The following is a 22,985-nucleotide window of genomic DNA, read 5'->3' as shown; positions in this document are numbered from 1 at the left end:
CCCTAAGTGATTTTGCATGACATGGCGTGAAAAACTTTGCCAGTACTGTTTGTTCTCCTGGTGATTGTGTGAGAGATTTTTCCTGTCATAGTACATGTACTATATTCATAAACGCATACACTCACTGGTCACTTATATGAACACTTCTACACTTGCTCACTCATGCAATTATCTGATCAGCTACAGGTCAAGTGCTTCAGTTAATGTTCCCATCAATTTCAGTGATTTCAAGGACTTCACATCTCAAAAAACAAAAAGTAATCCAGTGGAAACCGCTTGTTGTTCGAGGTCAGAAGGGAATAGCCAGACTGGTTCAAGTTGTTCGTAATGCAACTCGAATAACAACTCTTTACAACTGTGGTTAGCAGGAAAGCATCTTGGACAGATGTCGAACCTTGAGGCAAATGGGACATTAAAGCTACAGTGGGCATAAGCACACTAAAACTAAACAGTTGAAGACTTGGGGGATGTGGACTTTTACAGACTTCAACAGTCCAGCTGGTTTACACACAAAGTTCATTTTAGTAATGGTAGGTACTAGGGCTGTAACGCAGTGACACTGTCTGTATCTGTATTCAGATTTAAAACTGAAGTGTGCGAGGCCTAAACTGGAAGGATGATGTATGTTTTTATTAAATCTGAACCTTACTAGTATGGTCCTGGAAACAGTGCAAAAAGGCCTGAGAGCACAACAATGTAAAATAAAATGAGTTCACTCAAACTGCTGTATTTGTTCCCTGCTTGTGTTTGGGTTTTTTTTGTTTTTTTTTGCATTACACATGTACAGCAATTCTTTCCAGGAATCCCATTCACCAGAGTTATATCTCTGTGGAATGGTGAGTTTCAAGGTAGAGTATCATTCAATATTTACTTCCACCCACCTGTTCCACATTGCATAACTGGCTGCATGCCTGAAAGGAAGACTGCTGAATGCCTGTTGGAGCAAAGCATTTCCAGTGTGGAGGTGTTTTTGTCTCACTGAGGGGAGTGCAATGTGTGATTTTCTGACCTCCTGGGCAAGTGCGTGCGATCACCCCACCCTTAACCCCCTAGGTATGTGGATCCTACAAAGAATCTCAACTATTATGTAATCAGAGATTGTGCAAGACAGACGGTAACTGAATGGAATAAATTTGCAATTTTGTTAAGAATCGATGTTCCGCATGAAATATTTATTGTTTTAAGAATGAATATAGTTGCTTTTTTTTTATCTTGTAGAGTATTAAACACCAGCAGATTTTTGTTTCAAGAGTGGAACATGGCAAAATGATCAGCCTTGTTGAAACATATTCAAATGAAAGAGAAAAAAAATATATAGGAATATTGCTATTCTGATATTCTGCGCAAAGTAGGGTATCATCATGTAGCAAACCATAGTGCAATTAAGTCAAGACCGAAAAAGTGAATGTGGTGATGTTTTTAAATAATAAAAATCATTGTTTATATTCTGGTATTCTGAGATATGTTGTGTTGGAATGTTTTCAAACATTTGCATTTATTTCTGCAAATGAGGCATTGTCTAATTAAATGTGTACAACTCAACATCTATTCTTTGGACAATGTTAGAGTTAATAGTTCACGGTGAAGGTATTCGCAGCACCTTTATTGTTTAGTCAACAAAATTCAAAAAGTTTTCACTATACTTTTTTTCCACTATAAAATCTAACATAAATTCATCAATTCTCAATGATTTTTGTAACTGATCTTTGTTTATATACATAAAATGATTTGAGCAAAATTGTTTCTATCTGTAGTGTCTTGCTTTAAATCCACATTACTGGCTTGTTACATAAGCCCTAGACCACTCAAGCCCCTGCAGGCTCTAATACAGAAATTGGTTAATGTGTACTGTTTGTGTCTTAAGACAATTTTTTTGTGTTTTAGTCACTTATTGAACTTCAGAAGTGCTGGACTGTAATTTTCATGTCATTCCTGTCTGCACACTAATTTTCTTCTGACTAGCTCCCATTAGTCATCATGCATCATGAAGGTGGAGACTGTCACTGTTTTAAGATTACAGCTTCCAGTGGTTAACACGTACAGATATGAAGCCAGCTGCTCTACTTCAGACCTCCAACAATTCAAGACCTGCCACCATTTGCCTGTCTGATTCGTCCCCTTTCTATTCAGTATCCAAGTTCATTCCATTCATACCAAATCACCTACTGAGCTTCTCTGGCCATGCGCTGTTGAGTTTTCCCAATGTTTATGGATGTTTAGTTTCATGCTTTGCTTATTCAGTATTCACTACAGCCTTTAAGTCTTATTGCCATTGAAGGGTAGCCTTGAACAACTTTCATGGCTGTCAAGTCTTGGGTATTTTTGCACAGCACAGCAGACAGGTACATTTTTGTTTTGTCAAGGTACAAACAATGTAAATGTAACCTCATATATATATATATATATACCAATGGATATAATGCAGCAGTAGAAGGAGCTATAATGGACCAATAGTACAGTTTTCATTTTGCATCTACAAATGTAATGACTTTGGAATTGAAACATTTACAAGTGCTCAGATATATGAAATTACAATATAATATTTTTTAGCTCTTTAGTCTCCTACACACATTAGACAATATGAGACCTTAACCAGTCTGAGTAAGTGAACTCCTGTTAAGTCATGTCAGTTTAACAACTAACTTTATAGACATATGACTAATTTTATACCTTAATAATGTCAAGAGTGAAAAGTCAAAAACAAGCAATGTGCTCTATCTTTTTACTTACTTTGACATTTTACCTCTGTAACTTGATGAGTGAGGAGTAGCATTGTTGCTACAATACAAAAAGCTCTGGTTTTAAAGCCGTGTTTTAAAAAAAATGAATGCACCCCTTGTGGGTATATTATTTAAAACACTCATTGTAAGACCGTAACTACTTTAAGAGAGATGAATTAATGAGCTCTAGTTATTGGAATTATAATGGTAAATGTGTGTAACCATGTGGTTGAGCCTCACCTCTGACTAGCAAACCGACGACATGGCTGATGATGAAAGCAGAATGTTTACAGACAGCTGGATTGGAGCATATGTTTATTTCCCCCACTTCAAGTTCAAAACATCTGTACAGAGTGAATGGGGTTAATTAAAAGTAGTACTGTGAAGTGCAGTGCTCTGAAACAAAACACAACTGCTTTTTGTTTATAGTCATAAACCAATCATTAATGCTTAGCTTCTGTCAGCGTTCAGTCCTGTTAGCCTTATTTTCGGATTGTGTGCTATTGCTTCCTAACATATCATAGGTTATTAAATGATGTTGGTAATAACCTTGTGGTGGGGAATAAAAACTGGCCTCAGAGTGGGCATGTTTACATTGTTTTTAATGTGTGTGTTAATGATATTGCGGTTCTATTAAGCTAAATCTTTCAACAGTTCAGTCTGGCCATATCTGACTTTCAAGTGGAACAAAGTCTTGTATGTCCAATGTATGGATTACTTCTACTTGTAATGTTTACCTCTCTGCCAGCTTCTGGTTTGATTTTGATCATTTTTGCAATAGTCACTCATATTCGTCCGATTGTATAAAGCATTCCATAATCCAAGCATTTATCCTGAATATCTACAAGCTATTCCTCCCACATTCAGTCTAACATTGTGACACTGAAAAAAAATGTCTTATTGTAACCCCAAAATGGCTTTATGTTCAGAAAGGAATGCGGCAGTGCATTAGCTATGGTTATGGACAGGCACTTACAAATATCCTCACGTGCATTTCTAATTCTCAGTCTATGGAGCAGTTGGGGTCTTTTCTCTTTCTATCCCTCTCTATAGTAGAAGCCTATCCTGTGAAAGACCAGACAATGTTAGCAGCTGCACAGGTGCCAGAACCCGTGAAGACTATTCACATTTCACATTCTTTAGGCCGTGTCATTCCTCGGTGTCAACAAGTCATTCCTAGTTTAAGTATCCGGTAATAAATCTCTTCCTCTCTGCCCCATAGTATAATTTTTTAAATTCCTTGCTGAGAAACTGTTGAGAGAATAGATGTTTTATTTACCAGAACATCAGCCTAAAGGTAAGATAAGACTGGCATGGAAGAATTTACAATGATGGAGAACCACATAGGTGCTGCAAGAAATTAGGTAAGAAAGGTTGAGAAGTTTCATCCAAGCAGGATGAAATTTTAAATTGTGGACTACAATTGCGAGTGGATTGTGCTGAAGCTCAAATGGTGGACTCATCAGGTTATTTATGATCCCCCAGTTACATTTCTTAATGGACAATGATTTGTCTGAGCTATCAATCTAGTAATTTACCAGATTATTTCGTGTTTCTAATATTTACACAATCGTTGTCTACTTGTATTGCATTAAAATTGAACAGATTGAATGAGACCATTGGATAATTGCATTTAACCAATAGTGCATAGCAGACCTGGGGGTTCTGGATGACCATAGAGCTATGGGGGGATTTGGGAACTCCACTTTGTCATTTGCCCAGGAGACATCTAAAAGGCTTTTTATTGATTTCCTTTCAGTTCAATTATCAAAATGCTTTTTATTGTGTAAAAGAACAGATACTTAGTGTTCAGTGCTGTCACAGAGCTGAAGTATATGTCCATTAGACTACTCTTCTGCCAGGATTGTTTCATAGATGACAAGATTAACATGTACCTTCATCAAAGAATTTAAGCCTAATGCTTCTATTGAGTTGACATTTAATGAAATCAATTGAAAAGTTACGTTGCTGAAAGCTTCTCTCTAACACAACCTTGTCCTCGATTTGGCAGAGACTCATGCACAACTCATCTACAGAAAGTTTTGGTGGGGTTTATAGCGATCGCTGAAACTTTCCGCTATTATATAGTCAACATCCTGAAATGGTTTCCAGTGTACTAGGGAACAAAGGAAACATAGACACCTTGTTTATCACATTAGTCTATTGTTACAATAGACGAGTACACCAATATACAGTGCAGTTTTACTGCATTCTCTTCTTTTCAATACCTTGTGTACTGTAGGATATATGGACTAACCATGTGATTATTCCCAACACATTGCCCTGGATCAAGGTGGAGTTTGGTTTATTTGACATACCATGCTGCCTCAGGCCCAGTTATGTAAAGCATGGCTCCTTGGAGAGGTCCGCTGACCCAGATGCCTTTCACCTTGGGTTCCCCAGGTCACCTGATATCATAAAATTGCCATGCACCTATTAGTAGGAATGAATGTCAAACCTTTCATGTTAGGATTTACCTTGTACACAATAGTGTAAGTTGTGATCCTTTTTCTAATTGTGAGTTACACTTTCCCAGAGATGGGAAATGTTTCTTATTTTATGCTTGCTTCGTACAGCAAGGGAATATAAAGGCCCTCTCATGCAAGCATCAGACCTGGGAATACTGGGACTTTGTTTCTTCTTCTTGGCTCTCTCCTCTCTATTGTTTTCATTAGTTCTTTTATGTTTCCATTGCACCCACAGATAAGCATATCTAAGTTATGCAGGAACATTCTGGAGGTCAGTATGGCCTAGGCATGGGAAAGAGCTGACAAATTGTCGTTGACTAAAGGTAGGACAATATGAGACAGCAGGGGGACTAACTGTGGTACTGGTTCACTTTGGTGTTAGTTACTTATAATGAATGACTGAAAGCATAGTAATAAATCAGGGTCACTGTGGATCTGGAGCCTATACCAAGAGCACTGAGCACAAAGCAAGTGAATTTACCCCAGACGGGACCCCAGTCCATCACAGAGCGTTACTAAGCTTGTTTAGCCCTAATCATGTTGTACAGTATATAGTTCTTCCATTTTGCAATCACTCCAGATGCTGGACATAATCACTCCAGATTTTCCGAAACAAAAGCATTTAGACCATACAATGGCTGCATTAATAAAATATTTTGGTTATCACATACTTTTCCACTGATAGAGAACACTACTGATACAGTACACCTCCATTCCTGTGACCTGAGTTAACGCAGGGCAGTAGCTTGGCCATGATATAATAAAATCCTGCTAAGCAGAGAGTATAGCGGCTGTGTCATAAATGGCGTACTACCCTACTACACAGTAGGTGAAAAGCAGTATGCCAGAGGGCTGGTATGTCAGAATTCTCTGTTGCCGAGAAATCCCCGGATGGCGTACTGATTCCGGCGAGATTTTGAAACGACACTACACGACACCACACGAGTCCATACACAAAAAACCCATAATGCAACGGGACTGGTGCGGACGAGCTCAGAAAACAAAATGGCAAAAGACAGTGCATTTAATCTTTTCAAGTGTTAAACCGTGGTTAAACAGGACTTGTTCAATAATATCTGAATAAATTGGTAACTTGTTGAAAGTTTAAACAAGGAAACAAGGTTTGAAACCTTTTTTGTGATCTCCATTATGCCATAGCCATCCAAGCTAATGGCAACAAATTTACCTCAGCCTGTTAACATTGCCACATTAAATTACTAATTCGGTCAACTTTCCTGATGCTTTTTGCCATTAGTGCGGTTGCTTTCATCTGGTGGCCCCTTTAAAATGTTTGTGTTTATGATGACATCGAAGGTCACATGACAATGCCAACATGGCGGACGTAGTATGTCTGGGATTGTATTCATACTACACACACATACTGATTAGTGCGTACTGTTTCAACAGTAGGTACTGTCACAGTACGCGATTTCGGACGCAGCCAGAGTCTCTATTCTGGACACATGGTGGAAGATCAGCATTATGGAAGCAAGCTGGGTTGGCATATCAAAATGAGATCAGTGAGCACTTTAAATGTGAGCTGTTTCAAAGATTTAAAAGACATCATATATAATAAATGTATAAAATACTCATATAAAAAATATTGTTGTTTGAAGGGTTTCTGAGCAACGTTTAAGCATCAGTCCCGTTGGGGGTAAATAGCAACCACTACCACAATGAACTCGGGTGATGATTATCTCAGTCACTCAAATACATTACAGTTCTGACCCAATGGGAAGTTTCTGAAATGGATTTTCTGTGTCCATCACTATGGTAACTGTGTACATTTTAAGACACGGAACACAATGCTGAGCAGTTTGTTCCCCTCACAAGTCCCAAGCTGACCCAACCCTGATGATCTGCAGCCTGCCTCACCACTGAACAATGGCTTTACACAGAACTCTCCGTAACACTGTCCCACACACAGGCCAACTCATCACTTCCTGTCAATCTTGAGAGTATCAGAGAGTAGGACAAATTGGAAGTCAGTAAAGACACAGTTAGAGTAAACAGCATGCACACAGCTGACTAAACAGCTTATCACAAACATTGTGTCCCACATTTGTCTCAGATGTGCTTTTTGATCAGAATTGAGTACAGTGTTTTACAGCATCGTATGTAGATATACGATGGGAATATAGGGGATACTATAACTCTGTATACAGTGAGGGAAATGAGTATTGAACACGTCAACATTTTTTTTCAGTAAATTTATTTCCAATGAGGTTATTCACATGAAGTTTTCACCAGACATCAGTGTTAACTCCAGAAATCCACAAATATAAAGAATTCCCAACATTAATGTCCATAAATGAAGTTATGTGTAATAAAGTGGAATGACACAGGAAAAAAGTATTGAACACGCTAAGAAAAAGCAGTTCTCCAACGCATGGTAAGGCAAAGAACCAGCTGAAATTTGTAAGTAGTTAGAAAGTAATTATACCTCCTATCTGTGCAAATTAATATCAGCTGGGTTAATAAACTGATGGTCTGTAAAAAGGCTTTTCCATTACAAGGTGTCACACAAGAAATATCTCATGATGGGTAAAAGCAAAGAGCAAAGACCTTCGCAACCTTATTGTTGCGAAACATATTGATTGAATCGGATACAGACGTATTTCAAAACTTCTGAATCTTCTGGTAAGCAAAACTGGGGCCATAATCCACAAGTGGAAGCAACGTTACTCCATCATCAACCTTTAATGTTTGGAATTTCTTTCTATTTGCAGATTTCTTGAGTTAATACCAAAGTCTGGTGAAAATTTCATGTGAATAGCCTCATTGGAAATGTATTTACTGAAAAAAAATGTTGACGCGTTCAATACTTATTTCCCCACATGTATATAATGTGAAAATGATAAATCTATACAGTTTATGTTAAACCTCAAAATATAACTTGCATGTGCATGTTATTCATTTTAAATATCCAGATTTTCTCATTTTGGGTGCCATGAAGGATGTCGAGTGGACTATTAAAGGAAATGTTGATTCATTGCCCAGGCTGACACAGGGGAAAAGTGAAAGGTTTCGTCAGCAAAATTTCCTTCTGTAAATTCTTAAAATAGCCTTTCTTGGCTTTCATATTGAGTCAGTTGTCATGCTTGTCAAAATGACGATGAAACATGGCACACTCAGCTGACAAAACACTCTGTGCTGTTTGCGCAAAATTGGGCAGAGAAACCATGACACGCATGGTATGCACGATGCTGTTACACGTCTCTGTGAGCCTATCACACAGCGATTTCTTCTATAATCAGCTTTTCATAAACACACATGCCTACTGGGTTTGAGTCTGTGGTATGCACTTTCTGTATTGTTCTCCTAAACAGTTACTGCAAGTCTATTCATGTCATGTCCCCTACTTTTACCTTGTCATTAGGAGAGGTGCGTGTCTGACGTTCTCAGCTGCACTGTTTCACCACAGAGTCAATGATTCTCGCCTCCAGCCACTGGCATTCTATACAGCCTCACATGCTTGTTTAGTTAAAAAAAAAAATTGTTATTTTCCATCTACTTGTATTCTTTTCCTCTACAAGCTTCTAATATGCAAAGTAAAACACATCAAAAAGGCACTGTACTGAGTGCGGTAAAAGCGACACATGCATGGGCATGTTGTGTTTAAAATTTTTTTTTTTTTTTTTTTTTTTTGGCAAAAGATCCCCTTTAGACTTGCTCACTCATGCTCCACTACTCAGCATAAAAACAAACCTAATCATAGATACTTGCATTATGATAAATATGATAACATCCTAATGTATTACATAATAAAATTACATATTATTTACATTTACATTTATTCATTTAGCAGACGCTTTTATCCCAAGCAACATCCAAATGAGGAAATACAAGCAAAACGATATATCAAGCACTGAGCAACAGAAGTAGTGCTACCGTACAAGATCCATTAATTGAGTTCCAGAAGTGTGCAGAGTAGAGGTATAAGTGCCAGAGCAAGGGTTTTCGTTGTTTTGTTTTTTAGGGGTTAGTTAGGTGTTCACGGAAGAGGTGGATCTTTAGCTGTTTTTTGAAGATAGTGACAGATTCTGCGGTCTGGATTGAGGTTGGAAGTTCATTCCACCACTGAGGAACAGTTTGAAGGTTCTTGAAAGGGACCTTGAGCCACGCTGAGGTACTACTAAGCGTCGGTCATTGATCGATCGCAGATTGCGTGAGGGAACGTAAGCCTTCAGGAGAGAGTTGAGGTAGGAGGGTGCTGTTCCAGACAAGGTCCTGTATGTGAGAATCAAGGCCTTGAATTTGATACAGGCGGCTACAGGAAGCCAGTGGAGGGAGATGAAGAGGGGTGTGACATGGGTTCAATTGGGCTTGTTGTGGACGAGGCGTGCTGCTGCATATTATATTGTAGCAGTGGATACTGTGTGACTAAAATCTAAAGTAGTGCACTAGGGATCCATTCTGATGATGAGGACAACAAATGTGGAGGATAAAAAGACTGTAATTAGTAAGATATGTCTTTCATTTCGTGCGCAAGAAAATAAAAAGAACATGCTTGCCTTGTGTTTTCAGAGAACTGGCCTCAGGTGGTGTTCACTCGTACCCCCTCTGTGAATCTACTCAACACCGACCCTGAGGGAGCACCTCAAACACTCAATATCTGTCAGCCCATCACCCCTCTCACACTCACACACCCTACTCTCATAATTAATTTATTCTTGTAAAAGCATTGAATTGTTGATGCATCATATATACTTTAATTCTGTAGTAACTGTGAAGCTTTTCAGTCACCAACGTCACTGAATTTAAGTCCAGGTATTGAACTGGGTCAAGTGGGGACTCAGATACATGGCCCCATTACTAGTCATCTAAAACACTTATCCTCTTTATGTATATCACAGTCATTGTAGGGGTGTCCCTTGTCTTTTAAATCTACACAGACATGGAGAAGGTCTATGCTGAGATAATGTTTCGGTGTATATTTGGACAAACAAAACTTTATTTATTAGGCATTTTCCACTGAACAGTGTGGTAAAATACAGTATAATAAATCAGTGAGCCTGCATTTTACTGTTATTTTCAAGTGTTTTGGATGGAGCTAAAAATATTACCACTGATTGGCTTTCGAGGTGCAACAGAAAGTGTTCACCCTATTGTCAGAATTTGAATCCCAATGATGCCACAGCCATCCATGGCTGGGAGTCTAAGAAAGCATAACTGGCCTTGATCTCTGGGTAGGAAAGATGACATTTGCCTCACTCCTGTCAATTAGAGTGACACAAACTAGACACTACCATAAATTGGCCAAATAAAATTGCAAGGTATCATCACCCAAGTCAGACAAATGCCATTTTGAACCCCCTTTTTTTTTTTTTACTGGACCTTGCAGCACAGGAATCGTCAATAACTGACAGCATTTTTATTGGGTACAATATTGGGTTGAGAAGTGCAAGTCCTCATTAATGTGTGGTCAGAGTAAGAGATCCAGTGAGATCTGGAATCCAGTATATCAAATTAGAAAGTCTATAAGGTAATTTCTCAGTGTTTGTTGGAATTCCACTGGTCAGCTAAACACTGAAATAAAGAAACTGAAACGAGTTTGAAATCTACTGTGCAAGAATGCAAGGTTTCTCAGATAACAATGTTGTTCTGTCTGATCTGCTTTTACATTCCACCTGTCACACTGTTGTTCTTGTTTTGAGGAAAAGCTGCTTTTGAGACTTTTGAGATTCTCTTTTTAGTACTGAGTAGATTCTTAGACTGGTTGTACTGTACTTTAAATATTTAAGGACTGAGATATGTTTCTCTTTTGCATGTATCTCAAGCACAAGTCAATTACTTTCTAAATGCCATATCAAAAAAAGTTCCACATCATTTTTGTGAAATATATTTATAGCTTCTTAAAGGTGATGTGTCAAAGTATGTTATATAACAATAAACAAATTATGACCTGTTTTGTCAACCATAGCATCTACTGGGGTTTCCTATATACAGACTGAAGCCTTCCTTTAAGAGGACGACAGTGCTGAGCTTCTTCCTGTAAAATTTAACAACATTGGAGAACACTTGTTAAGGGTCCACATTTTGGACTACTCTTCCATACAGAACATTTTAAAGCCATTTTGTTGTATCTGTACTTCTTCTTCCTCTCGATTTATTCATTGTTAATATCTACTCACTATTACTTTACTAGTGCACAACAGCTACCAACCAGGCAGAGTGCAGGGTAGCATGTAACCTGATACAGGATGTACCCGACATTACCAAGTCATATCAACAGCTAATTTGCACGTTACCTTAAATTGAACAATACCTCACTGCATGTAAATAAAACCAGAGTGCATTTAATCTTTATTTATTTATTTATTTATTTTTTTACCACCAATGCTATTTATAGCACTTTTTTTTTTTTAAAGATCTTTATCTATTTAGTTAGTTGTTTGTTTTTGTTTATTTATTATCCTTTTATTTAATTTTTTTACTCCAGCATCCATGAGAACCAGCAAACTAATAATTTCATTGTATAAGGACCTTGCGCATATGATAAAGTTCTTGCATGTTGAATTATCCTGTTGAAACCAAATGATTAATGGATAAATGATAAATAACATCATTTCTGAAAACTAAGACATTTTGAGCGGTTAGCGCTTATTTAGAACATTAAAACAAAGTTATGTAAGATAGAAATAGACATATATTTTGGTAAACAGGAGAACACTTGTTAAAATAATCCTTCAAGACTGCAACAGTGGACACCTGGGGCCCGTTCTTCGTACATGGATTACTCAATTATCTTGATTTCACTATTGATGATTTGACATGATCCGGGATTGTTTGGCTCTTTGAAGCTCATCCTGGAGTTGCTCTCATAGCAACAGGTCCATAAGCTCAGACCTGCTCGGGAGCTGGCATATTTTGCATAAACAGGATTAAACCACAGCTTTATAAGTGGAGTTGATACAGGAAGTCACAGCCATGTCCTCTTCATTTAAACAAGAGCAACCTGGTGCACAAATAATATGGAGAGCTTTCAGAATTCAGTGCAGAATGTTTTACTTTTAGAGAGATAACATTCTTGTTGCGAGGAAATAATTTAGTTATTAATTTGTTGGAGCCTTATATGAAAAGCTGGAGCCAGGCTTTAACATCAGCACAGAGATTCTTTGCGTGACACTTTCTTGTACTCCATTGGAGATTAAAAAAATTTTTCAGAGAACATACATTTGGAGGGGTTTGTGGTTTTTCCGAGTCACCCCAGCTTGTTTATGGTGCGGTACATCTGGTCAGTGGAATGTATAGCATGAATACTGCACCACATAATTGTCATTTCTGACTTATGAAGAGGGAATGTTTGATGTGAAGAGTTAACTCTAACACAAGCGGATTCGCTATGGAAGTAGAGTGAGTGTTTTTCCATGATTATGCGTTCCATGTGCTGTCCTGGACTGACGTGCACTGCTGTGTGTCACAGGCTGCTGTGGCCTGATGCAGGAGAAAGAGCCTGATTGTTCAAGAATGTGTTGATAATGTCCGGTGCATTACTTCTTATCTCAAATATCTCAGCCTGGCTTCACTCTATTTACCTCTTTCTCTCCTTCTCTCTCTTTTTCACTCTAACTGCGACATGTCACATGTCTTCATTCTTCTTCTTTTTGTTTTTTTTTTTAAGAGTTGGAAGGTCAGCCCCTGACTCATTTCTGGCTTGAGTTCCTCAAGGCACACTTGTGAGATCTATATAATGTGATCATATTTTCTTGTCTCCCTGACTCATCCCTGACACATACACTATGTAGTTGCTTAATCACTGAATCACATCTTTGTGACTGTTTGAGTGTGTGAAAGGGAAGGAGTGGTGAGCACTTGAAAATTAACCTCAGCCTACACATTCTAACAACTGTCTCTTGTGACTTTACAGAAACATGATGCACATTTATCATAAATACGTCCGTGTAGGTGTCAGAACAAAGCAGCCGTGTGGACTCTCCGCTTCCTGGAAGGTTTGCAATGTCAGAACACTGAGATTTGGTGTGGACAAATCGCTGAATCAAATTTAACAGCATACAATACAATACAGCCAGTACTTGTTTTTGGAAGGTAAATGAAAAGTTTTTGGTCAAAATCTTCAGTCAATCATATTAATATAAAGCATATTTATATAATTAGTACAAGCCAGTCTACTCTGGTGGCTAAAAGTCACTTTCACATTGGAAAAAAAACTTTTCCTAGTCAGCATTTACGTCAAAAAAAAAAAAAAAAAAAACACTTTTGCTAGGTAGCATTTTTTTGTGCCTAGTAAAGTTTAATTCAAGGTTATTTTGAGGAACATGAGTAAAGGTCAAGATTTACCAGTTCAATCCTGAGCTTGGGTTACTGTCTGTGTGGAGTTTGGCATGTTCTGTGTCTGTGTGGGTTCTTCAGTTTCTTGTCAAAAACATTGCAGAAGGTGGATTTTTCTAGACATATTCCTTCTTCACACCCAGTGCTCCTGGGTTAGGCTCCAGTTTAATCCCAACCCTGACCAGGATAAAGCTAATACTGAAGATGAATGAATAAATGGATTAGTAGAGGGATGGATGGAAGGATGTTTTAAACAATTACTTGCAAATCCTTTAGTATGAATCATTATCCATTAATTGCATTTAACTGGCACAGTAGATCTTATCAATTTCACTGGCAGCTATATATACTCACATCACCATGTTTCACTAATAATGTGGTAAAATGGGGATCAGGAGCGTGTCACATTTTTTTCACTTCAGAAAAAAATTGTCTGCCAGAACTACAAACTTTTTAAATGCATTTTTAAGCACTATATAACCTGATCTTTGGGCTTTCTTGTAAAACTGAGGTTTGGATTTTAAGATCATTATGGTAATCTTTGACATATCTATGCGTACATTACATACATTAGAGTGGTCTTGATCTGTTCTTTATTATTCTTTCTTTATTATTAAATATTTGCATTTTGGCTTTTTAAACCCCTTAAAAACATGTTTTGATTTAGTCTGATTTTTCATGCTCATGGTCTGCTAATGCAGAGATCTTGCACAAATGGAAGGGAAAAGAATGAAGCATAGGAAGCGTAGATGGGAGAATGAGATTGTAATAGACACAAAATAATCAGCTGTATGTATTTTCGATATTTATATATCCGTTTATGGTTTGCTGTCTTGTTAGTTCACACGTGTGGGCCTCTAGGACAGTGTTTATTTTGGCTAATTCTTCATGTCTGTGATAGAAATTCATTTGAATGTGACTGTGCTATTTCATTAGTTTTGTTAGACATTTTATTGATGAAGTGTGATTGCAAAGAAACATTCTGATTCACATTAAGTTCTTTCTTGCATGTTCAGAATACTTTATTAAGAACACTATACCAATACTGGGTAGGGCCTCCCTCTCAAAACAGCCTCAATTCCTCGCGACATGCATGGCATTCCATCTGACTCCATGGAGTCCACAAGATGTTGATTCTGGTCCATGATGACATGATTGGAATCACGCAATTCCTCCAGATTTTTCAGGTGCACTTTCATGAAGAACACTGAACTCATTGACATGTTCATAAAACCAGTTTGAGACGACTTTTGCTTTGTGACATGGTGCATTATCATGCTGGAAGTATTACACCATTACACCACCTTCACCAACCTGGACTGTTGACACAAAGCAGGGTGGGTCCATGGATTCATGCTGTTGGTGCCAAATTCTGAGCCTACCATCTGTGTTCCTCAGCAGAAATCGAGATTCATCAGACCAGGCTACATTTTTCCAGTCTTCACCTGTCCAGTTTTGGTGAGCCTGTGCCCAGTGCAACTTCACCTGAAGCTGCTGGCCCGTATCTGCATGATTTTATGCACTGCGCTGCTGCCACAGGATTGGCTGATTAGATAACTGCGTGAATGTATAGGTGTACAGGTGTTCCGAATGAAGTTCTCACTGAGTGTATATCTATTGTATTTAGTTAGTAGTTGGATGAATAACAACATATATTGAAGTAGACCAGGATGTAGCAGGCTGTATGAAATGGGGCAGTCAGGAAAACTGCTTTGTGTTGTGTGTGGGGTCGGTTCACTTTGACCATTGACCACATCTGACCACAAAAATAGTAACCGAATGTGAACTGAAAAAAATTGGCCAACCAACTTAGCAGTACACCATCATTACACCATTTTATTGTGCTTGTGCCTGCATGAACCATAGACATACTGTAGCGCTCTTGTGCATGAACTAAAGATGACACAACACATGCTGACACATTCCAACTGCTGTCCGGGACTGATGTGCTTCACAGGCTGCTGAAGCCTGATGAAAATGAAAAGCATGATTGTTCTATAATGAGTTAACATTTAACTACTTCTAATCTTAAAAATCTCTTTCCAGCTTGGAATCATGGAATCATCATCATTTTTAGTAACTGGATTTATCAAGTTCTCTATTATCTGTCTTCTCTTCTTTTCTTTTTTTCTACTGGAAATGTGCAGTACCCTGTTTAGCATCTGAAACAAACTAACATGCGTATAAGCAAACATATAATTACTGTTAGTCAAATAAAATAGGAGGAATACCATTTCTACATACAGTGGTGCTTGAAAGTTTATGAACCCTATATCTGCATATTATCGAAAGCATTATCAGATTTTCACACAAGTCCTAAACATAGACAGAGAACCCGATTAAACAAATGAGGCAAAAATATTATACCTGGTCATTTAATTATTGAGGAAAACAATCCAATATTACATATCTGTGAGTGGCAAAAGTATGTGAACCTCTAGTATTAGCAGTTAATTTGAAGGTGAAATTAGAGTCAGGTGTGTTCAATCAGTGGGATGACAATCAGGTGTGAGTGAGCGCCCTGTTTTATTTAAAGAATAGGGATCTATCGGAGTCGGATCTTCACAGCACATGTCTGTGGAAGTGTATCATGGCACTTCCATGATACAAGGAGATTTCTGAGGACCTGAGAAAAATAGTTGATGTTCATCAGACTTCAAATGTTTACAAAACCATCTCTAAAAAGTTTGGACTCCACCAATCCACAGTCAGATTGTGTACATATGGAGGAAAGTCAAGACTGTTGTTACCCTCCCCAGGAGTGGTCCACCAACAAAGATCACTCCAAGAGCAAGACCTGTAAGAGTCTGTGAGGAGCCAGGGTAACTTCTAATCAACAGGCCTCTCTCTCATTGGCTAATGTTAATGTCCATGAACCCACCATCAGGAGAACACTGAACAACAATGGTGTGCATGGCAGGGTTGCAAGGAGAAAGTCACTGCTCTCCAAAAAGAACATTGCTGCCCGTCTGCAGTTTGCTAAAGATCACGTGGACGAGCCAGAAGGCTAATGGAAAAAACGTTTTGTGGATGGATGAGACCAAAAGAGAATTTTTGGTTTAAATGAGAAGGCTTATGTTTGGAAAAAGGAAAACACTGCATTCCAGCATAAGAACCTCATCCCTATTTGTGAAACATGGTGGTGGTAGTATCACGGGGGCTGTTTTGCTGCATCTGGGCCAGGACGGCCTGCCATCATTGATGGAACAATGAATTCTGAATAATACCAGCGAATTCTACAGGAAAATATCAGGATATCTATACATGAACTGAATCTCAAGAGAATGTCAGGCATGCAGCAAGACAAGGACCCTAAGCGCACAATTCGTTCTGCCAAAGAACGGTTAAAGGAGAATAAAGTTAATGTTTTGGAATGGCCAAGTCAAAGTCCTGACCTTAATCTAATAGAAATTTTGTGGAAAGACCTGAAGCAAGCAGTTCATGTGAGGAAACCCACCAACATCCCAGAGTTGAAGCTGTTCTGTACTGAGGAACGGGCGAAAAATTCCTCTAAGCCGACGGGCAGGACTGATCAACAGTTACCAGAAATGCTGTTATTACTGCACATTTGTTTACATCCTGAAAAAAGTCGACAGTCTGCACTTTCTCTATTTTCTCAGTCAATACAGTGTGCTGGAGTGTAGAGCAAAAAAATGTTGCACTGCCTAATCATTGTATAGGATTGTGTAATAAAAAAAGATTATACTGTTTATTCTGCCTGTAAGCAAGTACGTGAAAAAGGACAGATCAGAGCAAGTCACTTTGTGTTGAAATAATCATTGCACCATGGAAAGAGAGGCGTGTTGTAATCTGTTTACATACCTGCATCCAGGCTTTTAAAAAAAACTGTAACTCACTGAATTCTCTGATTAGTCAGTTATTCATCTTCATGCTCAGTATTCAGTAACTACTATAAAATATTTAGTAAGTGCAAATAGGACAAAAAAACCAGACTGTAAAGACTACAATTCTGTACCTGTAAGTGGTTTCTGGGTGTTTAAATTAAAAGTTAAATTATACACTGATATCTATGACACACACATAATCTACAGTTCTTATTTTACACTTTAATTACTTACTGTATCTTTCCATCTAACTAATATTTGTCAACTTTTTTGCTTGATAAGATTTTTACTCAGTTGTCTTGTTTCCTTGTGTCTGTGCACAAATTTTTGCCCATTGATTTGTTGACCATGGCACTACTCCGAGGAAAAGTCTGTCTCTACATGCCCTCTGTTTTGTTTTGTTTTTTAACAATCGGTTCTGGAGACTTCACTATATCACTATTGCCAGGTTTCCTTACAATGTCTTTAGAGCTTTAAATCAATATTTAAGGCAATGCAAGATCCTGATACACTTCTCCCACTGTGGATCCTCTTGCCCTCCAGACCTGCCAGAGACAACACTAATGCATGATCCTGATGCTCTACTTCTGCTTCTCTTCTATTCTCTTTCATTGCTTCCACATCTGGACCTATTTGCACTTATGATTTACTTTCATTCTGCAATGGATAATCTCACCTGTACACCCAAAAGATTATCTAACGCCTGCTATTGTGATTATTACCTGTTCCAGTGAAACTACATAAATCTGTATTATATTCACCTTAAACTCTGATACATCCTCAGAATATTCTGAATGTTCACAATATTCTCATACTTAATATTCTGAATATTCTGAATATTATCTTCATGTTCAGTTGACCTTTATCATTATGTGACTATAACGATCATAATCGGTCTATCTGAAGTCACTAAAAGAGCCATTTCAGGATGGTTTTACAATTAAAACAAGCGAGGGAAACTTATAGCCACCCGTTTAACCTCGTGCACATTGCTATTCAGTAATCTTAAATTGATTTCTGTGGTACAAAAATGTACAAAATATGTTACAGACCTCAAAACCGAACTGAATTGAGTTCTGATAAATATTCCCAGTTTAATTGGATCTAATAGATCTAATGTACTAATGTCTTGACTACATTTGGGGTAATGGGGAGTGTGTGCATTATTTTAAACATAGTACAAGATACAGGTTCAGAGCTTTGGGCGGTGCTAGTGCAGTTGTCTCACTGACCACCAGGAGGTGAGTCATGCAAAGTCATATATGAGAGAGAGAGAGAGAGAGAGAGAGAGAGAGAGAAGTTGGCTAATGAGACAGTAGTAATGAGGTCCACCCACCTTGTCTCAATATAAAGCCGAGCAGACAGCTGAGAGGGACTGAAAGGTAGAAGAGGAAAAAGAACTGAGAGAGACTACAAACACTCGTCTATCTGAACTTTGTCCTGTTTCACTTCTGGAATAAAACAGCAAAGAGGATTTATTTCATACAGTGACAAGGTACAGTAGGAACACCCTTTTTTCTTTTATTCTTTTGTTTGTGTGTGTGTGTGTGTGTGTGTGTGTGTGTGTGTGTGTGTGTGTGTGTGTGTGGCTCCCTCCCTTTCTCCACACCGCAGACAGGTGTGCAGATACAGATAGTGACTGACTAACCCCCCTGTTTAATAAGGTTAAGAGTGGGAATTCAACACGTGCAAAAAGTCTTTACATCAGAGACTCATTTTCAACTGAGTGAGCTCTCTTAATTACAACTTATTTATTATACTTATTTAGATCTTCAAATATTGCTCATTATATCAGTTTCATGTAAGCACATTTATGCACTCCTCTTAGTGAGATGTTTAATATTCACAGTGCTCGAATTGCTGAGACAAAATAAATGATGTTTCACTTTCATGTTATGAGAAAGCAAAGTGTAAATGTATAGTCTGGATGTATGGACACTAAATTAGAAATTCATTTGGGATATTTGATTTGCAATGCTGGTAGTCTTTCAGTGAAATATACTATGATTTTATATATATATATATATATATATATATATATATATATATATATGTGTGTATGTGAATATGATCAAATTTACTACTCTATCCTAACCAGTTATAGTTTGCAAGTATACGTTTAAGTATACGTGAGTATTAAACCCATTTTTAAACACATTATTACAGCTTTCAAAAATTTATTATTTTTATTACAATACAATTTATTGTTGCAGGTTTATGTCTGATATCTGATGGTCTGTGGGGCATCATTTTTAGTTTAAAAACCCATGAACTTAAGTAAAAATTACAAAATGAGAAATGTTCAAAGAACAATAAATAAATTGGGATTAATAAGTGTCACTCAGTTTGGTGTAAAGCCTTTTTTTTGTGTGTGTTTTTTAGTGTGAACACTGCCTGCATGCCAGAGAAGGCTTCTTTAATTTAGTTGGTATTATAAGAGCCAATAAGCTGGGGATTTCTGGTTGCTGTTGTGTCATTGTTCACATGCATAGAACACTCTAGAAATACTGAGAGGCTCTAGAAAGTCTAGTGTTGCGCTGTAACACTCTTCAGCTGAAATCCCTTACTTTACTTTACAGAATGTTTGAAAGCATAGAGTATTAGACACTTATGTTTTTCAAAGCTTTGTTTCTTGTAACACTTATTTAAAACATTATAAACTTTTCATGGGAATATTTGAACGTACTTGCCGGTGGTCAGCACTTGATTTGTGCAGTGTGTGTGGCTGATAACTGGTGGACTAAACAGAGCTGATGTGAGTAGAGACTCCAGCAGACCCTCATCTCATCATCAGCAGCAACTTATAGCAACTTAAACAGGATGTGCTTATGGGTCAGTAGCTCAGTTTGGACTCGGAGCAGCTGGGTTTGGACCACTGAGTGATTTCAGCCACATTATGGTGGTTTGAAAAGAAGGACAGATGCAGCCTGCTGTACATCCTAGTACATTGTGACAGTTTATTGAAAGTAGATGCACTCGTAGAAAAAAAAATGTCCTTTCTAGATATAGTTAATGGTTTATATACAGAATATTCATAAACGTGTTCTACTTGAGACCCTGTCTGATGTTGTATGGCTTTATTGTCCCAAAAGTCAAAGCAAAGAACCCTATAAGCATCTATAATCAACTAATAGTGTAAAATCTGCATAATTCCAAATGAATCATTTTACCTAACTGCTGTACACTTTTATAGTCCTTGTGGGTGGTTTTGATGCACTTACATCAAAGTTTAGTGGCAAGTAATATGTTATAGTTATCATATATTATTATATAGTAATATGGCATAGTTATCATATATAATTATATAGTAATATGGTATATTATATCATATGCTACACAATACTGTTACTGACTGTTACAGTGCACTAACACTCAAGCCTCCTTCCATAAATGTTACATAAATGTTATATGTTGAATGTGTGTTAAATAAATATTATCAGACATGTACTATTGGTGAAACTTAATCAACACCTTCTGACTAATAGAAAATTCAAAAGCTATGTGGTATAATTTTATTGAACATTTACAAAAATGTCATTTCTGTATAACACAGAGAAAGAGGAATAAAACATCAGTACAAAAATATATTTAATATTCAGTAGGCTAGGCATTACTATGATGTATTAAAATTATACTCTTAAATATTTTTTTTAAGTTAACGCTGGAACCCTAGATGTAAAAGGCTATATGTTTTGTCACTCTAACGGAACTCTTAAAGGTTCTATGTAGAACTCTATCATTAAATATCAAAACAAACGAACTAAACTCTCACTATGAGTATGCTGTGAGGTCATTTATCACAGAATTGATATATTATTCTTTCACCCAGCCCTGGTGAACATCTTGTCTTACTGCTTGTTGACACGTTCAGTAGCCCGTGTGCTGTTTCTGGTCAGAAGTCAGAGGTCAGAGCACGGCCAGTTACTGTTACACTGGTTTTTATCAGTGAGGTCAAAATGCCTCCCTCACTGGCACTCTGCGGCTGACAGCACTGAATATGACAAACTGAGTTCATCCTCTTTTAGTCCCTCTGGAGTTTTTTTCTGCCTCACTGCTTCATGAAAGTCAATGAAAAGGGCTTTGGTCAGAGACCAACTCTACCATCCCACTGTGTGTACGAGTGTATATGAGAAAAACCCTGTGTTGGCTGACTAAAGGCACAGTCATGCAGAAAACTGTAAAGCAATGGCTCCCCTCAGTACAGCTGTGGCATTGTGATTGCTGTTGAGTTGATTAGATTTAGATTAAATTATTGAAGCTATTTATGTAACTCACAGTCGTCCCTGTGTCTTTGTCAGGACTGTCTTTGTTTGCTTGCAACCTGACTCCAAAGCAAGCACTTCAAAAGCAGTCATGTGTGGTCTTAAGCCATTGTTCCCAGTCCGGGGCTGGGAGAGAACATGAGGGCCAACAGGTTGTGCTACAAATGACCAAAGCTTGAGCAGAGACGCCACAATGCTCCACACAGAGATGCCCAGAGGGGCCATAAAAGCCATCAAGTGGGGACATATTAAACATGAAACCTGAGTTATTCTTGCTGCTCCTACAGTGAGTGCATGCATGAGCATGTGTAGCACCTGTACGTATTCATACCTTCCATAGTGTTGAGAAACAAGACAGTTCTGATGTCCCATAATGCTGTGGGTTTGGTTGAGTTTGACAATAGGAAATTGCTGTTTCCTCTTCACTGATAAGGTCAGACTACATTATGTTGATGGTGGCAGTACGCCCCCTGCATAACATCTACTTTCTCCCCTATTTAGATTAATGATTGCTTTCCGTCCTTCCTGAACTGCTTTCTTTTATTACAGTTAATTTACTGTGTAATCAATCTTCTTTAGATCTTTCAATCCTAGCACTGCACTATGATAAGGAAATAGCCATCTGTTTCATGTTTAAGCCATCTGTTTAATAACCCATCTGGGAGGGGTTCATCTTATACAACAACAATTCTTTTTAATTATTATAATTTATTATAGAATGACATCAATTTATAAATGTAGCATTATATATCATTATATAGCGTTATATAACGTTTTATATATATATATATATATATATATATATATATATATATATATATATATATATATATATATATATATATATATATATATAATATTTAATGTGGTAAACGTGTGAAACAAGTTAATTCCTGTTATGCATTAAGTTTTGGAATGAGCTCCCTCACCTGAAGTTAAGAAGACAGAACACAAAGCCCTCTGTTCTGAGAACTCTTTGTGCCAGAAAACATAAACACATTTAACACAGACTATTACAAAAGGCTGACCCTGGAGACTCCTTCTAAAAAAAATGTTAAATGACTGTCTAAGTACAGAAAACTTTTAACATGTTTCTTAATCCGTTTGTGTGAAGGTCCCCGTATAAGCTGTTACTATAGGAACAATAACACTGTGTTTTATATAAACCTGTGAGTTTCTTTGCAGTCAGCGCTATTGTCAGAGCCATGCTGATGTAGAAATTGAATCAACACTTTCTGACCAATCAAATTTAAGAATTTTAAATTATTCACAAAGAACTTACTGGGTAATAGGCCTACAGTGCATTATCTTTAAAAACTACACCCAGAATAATGAAAATGAGCTCAGAGTGTCTTACATTTAACTAGTCAAAGATTAAGTGGATGTAACGTGTACTGA

General features: G+C 37.6%; 1 protein-coding gene across 1 annotated transcript in view; it reads left to right on the top strand.

Moving 5' to 3' along the window:
• The first annotated feature begins 18,652 nt into the window (after positions 1 to 18,652).
• The window catches only part of tinagl1 (tubulointerstitial nephritis antigen-like 1), a 25,283-nt gene continuing 20,950 nt past the window's right edge, over positions 18,653 to 22,985 (top strand). Inside the window, exon 1 of the mRNA XM_053613019.1 lies at positions 18,653 to 18,820. The gene's annotated coding sequence lies outside the window, so the exon portion shown is untranslated. The remainder of the gene's footprint in view (positions 18,821 to 22,985) is intronic.

This window comes from Ictalurus furcatus, chromosome 24, assembly GCF_023375685.1.
Source record: "Ictalurus furcatus strain D&B chromosome 24, Billie_1.0, whole genome shotgun sequence".
Lineage (NCBI taxonomy): Eukaryota > Metazoa > Chordata > Actinopteri > Siluriformes > Ictaluridae > Ictalurus > Ictalurus furcatus.
Note: the sequence above shows the minus strand (reverse complement) of the source record. Positions and strands in the feature narration are given on the sequence as shown.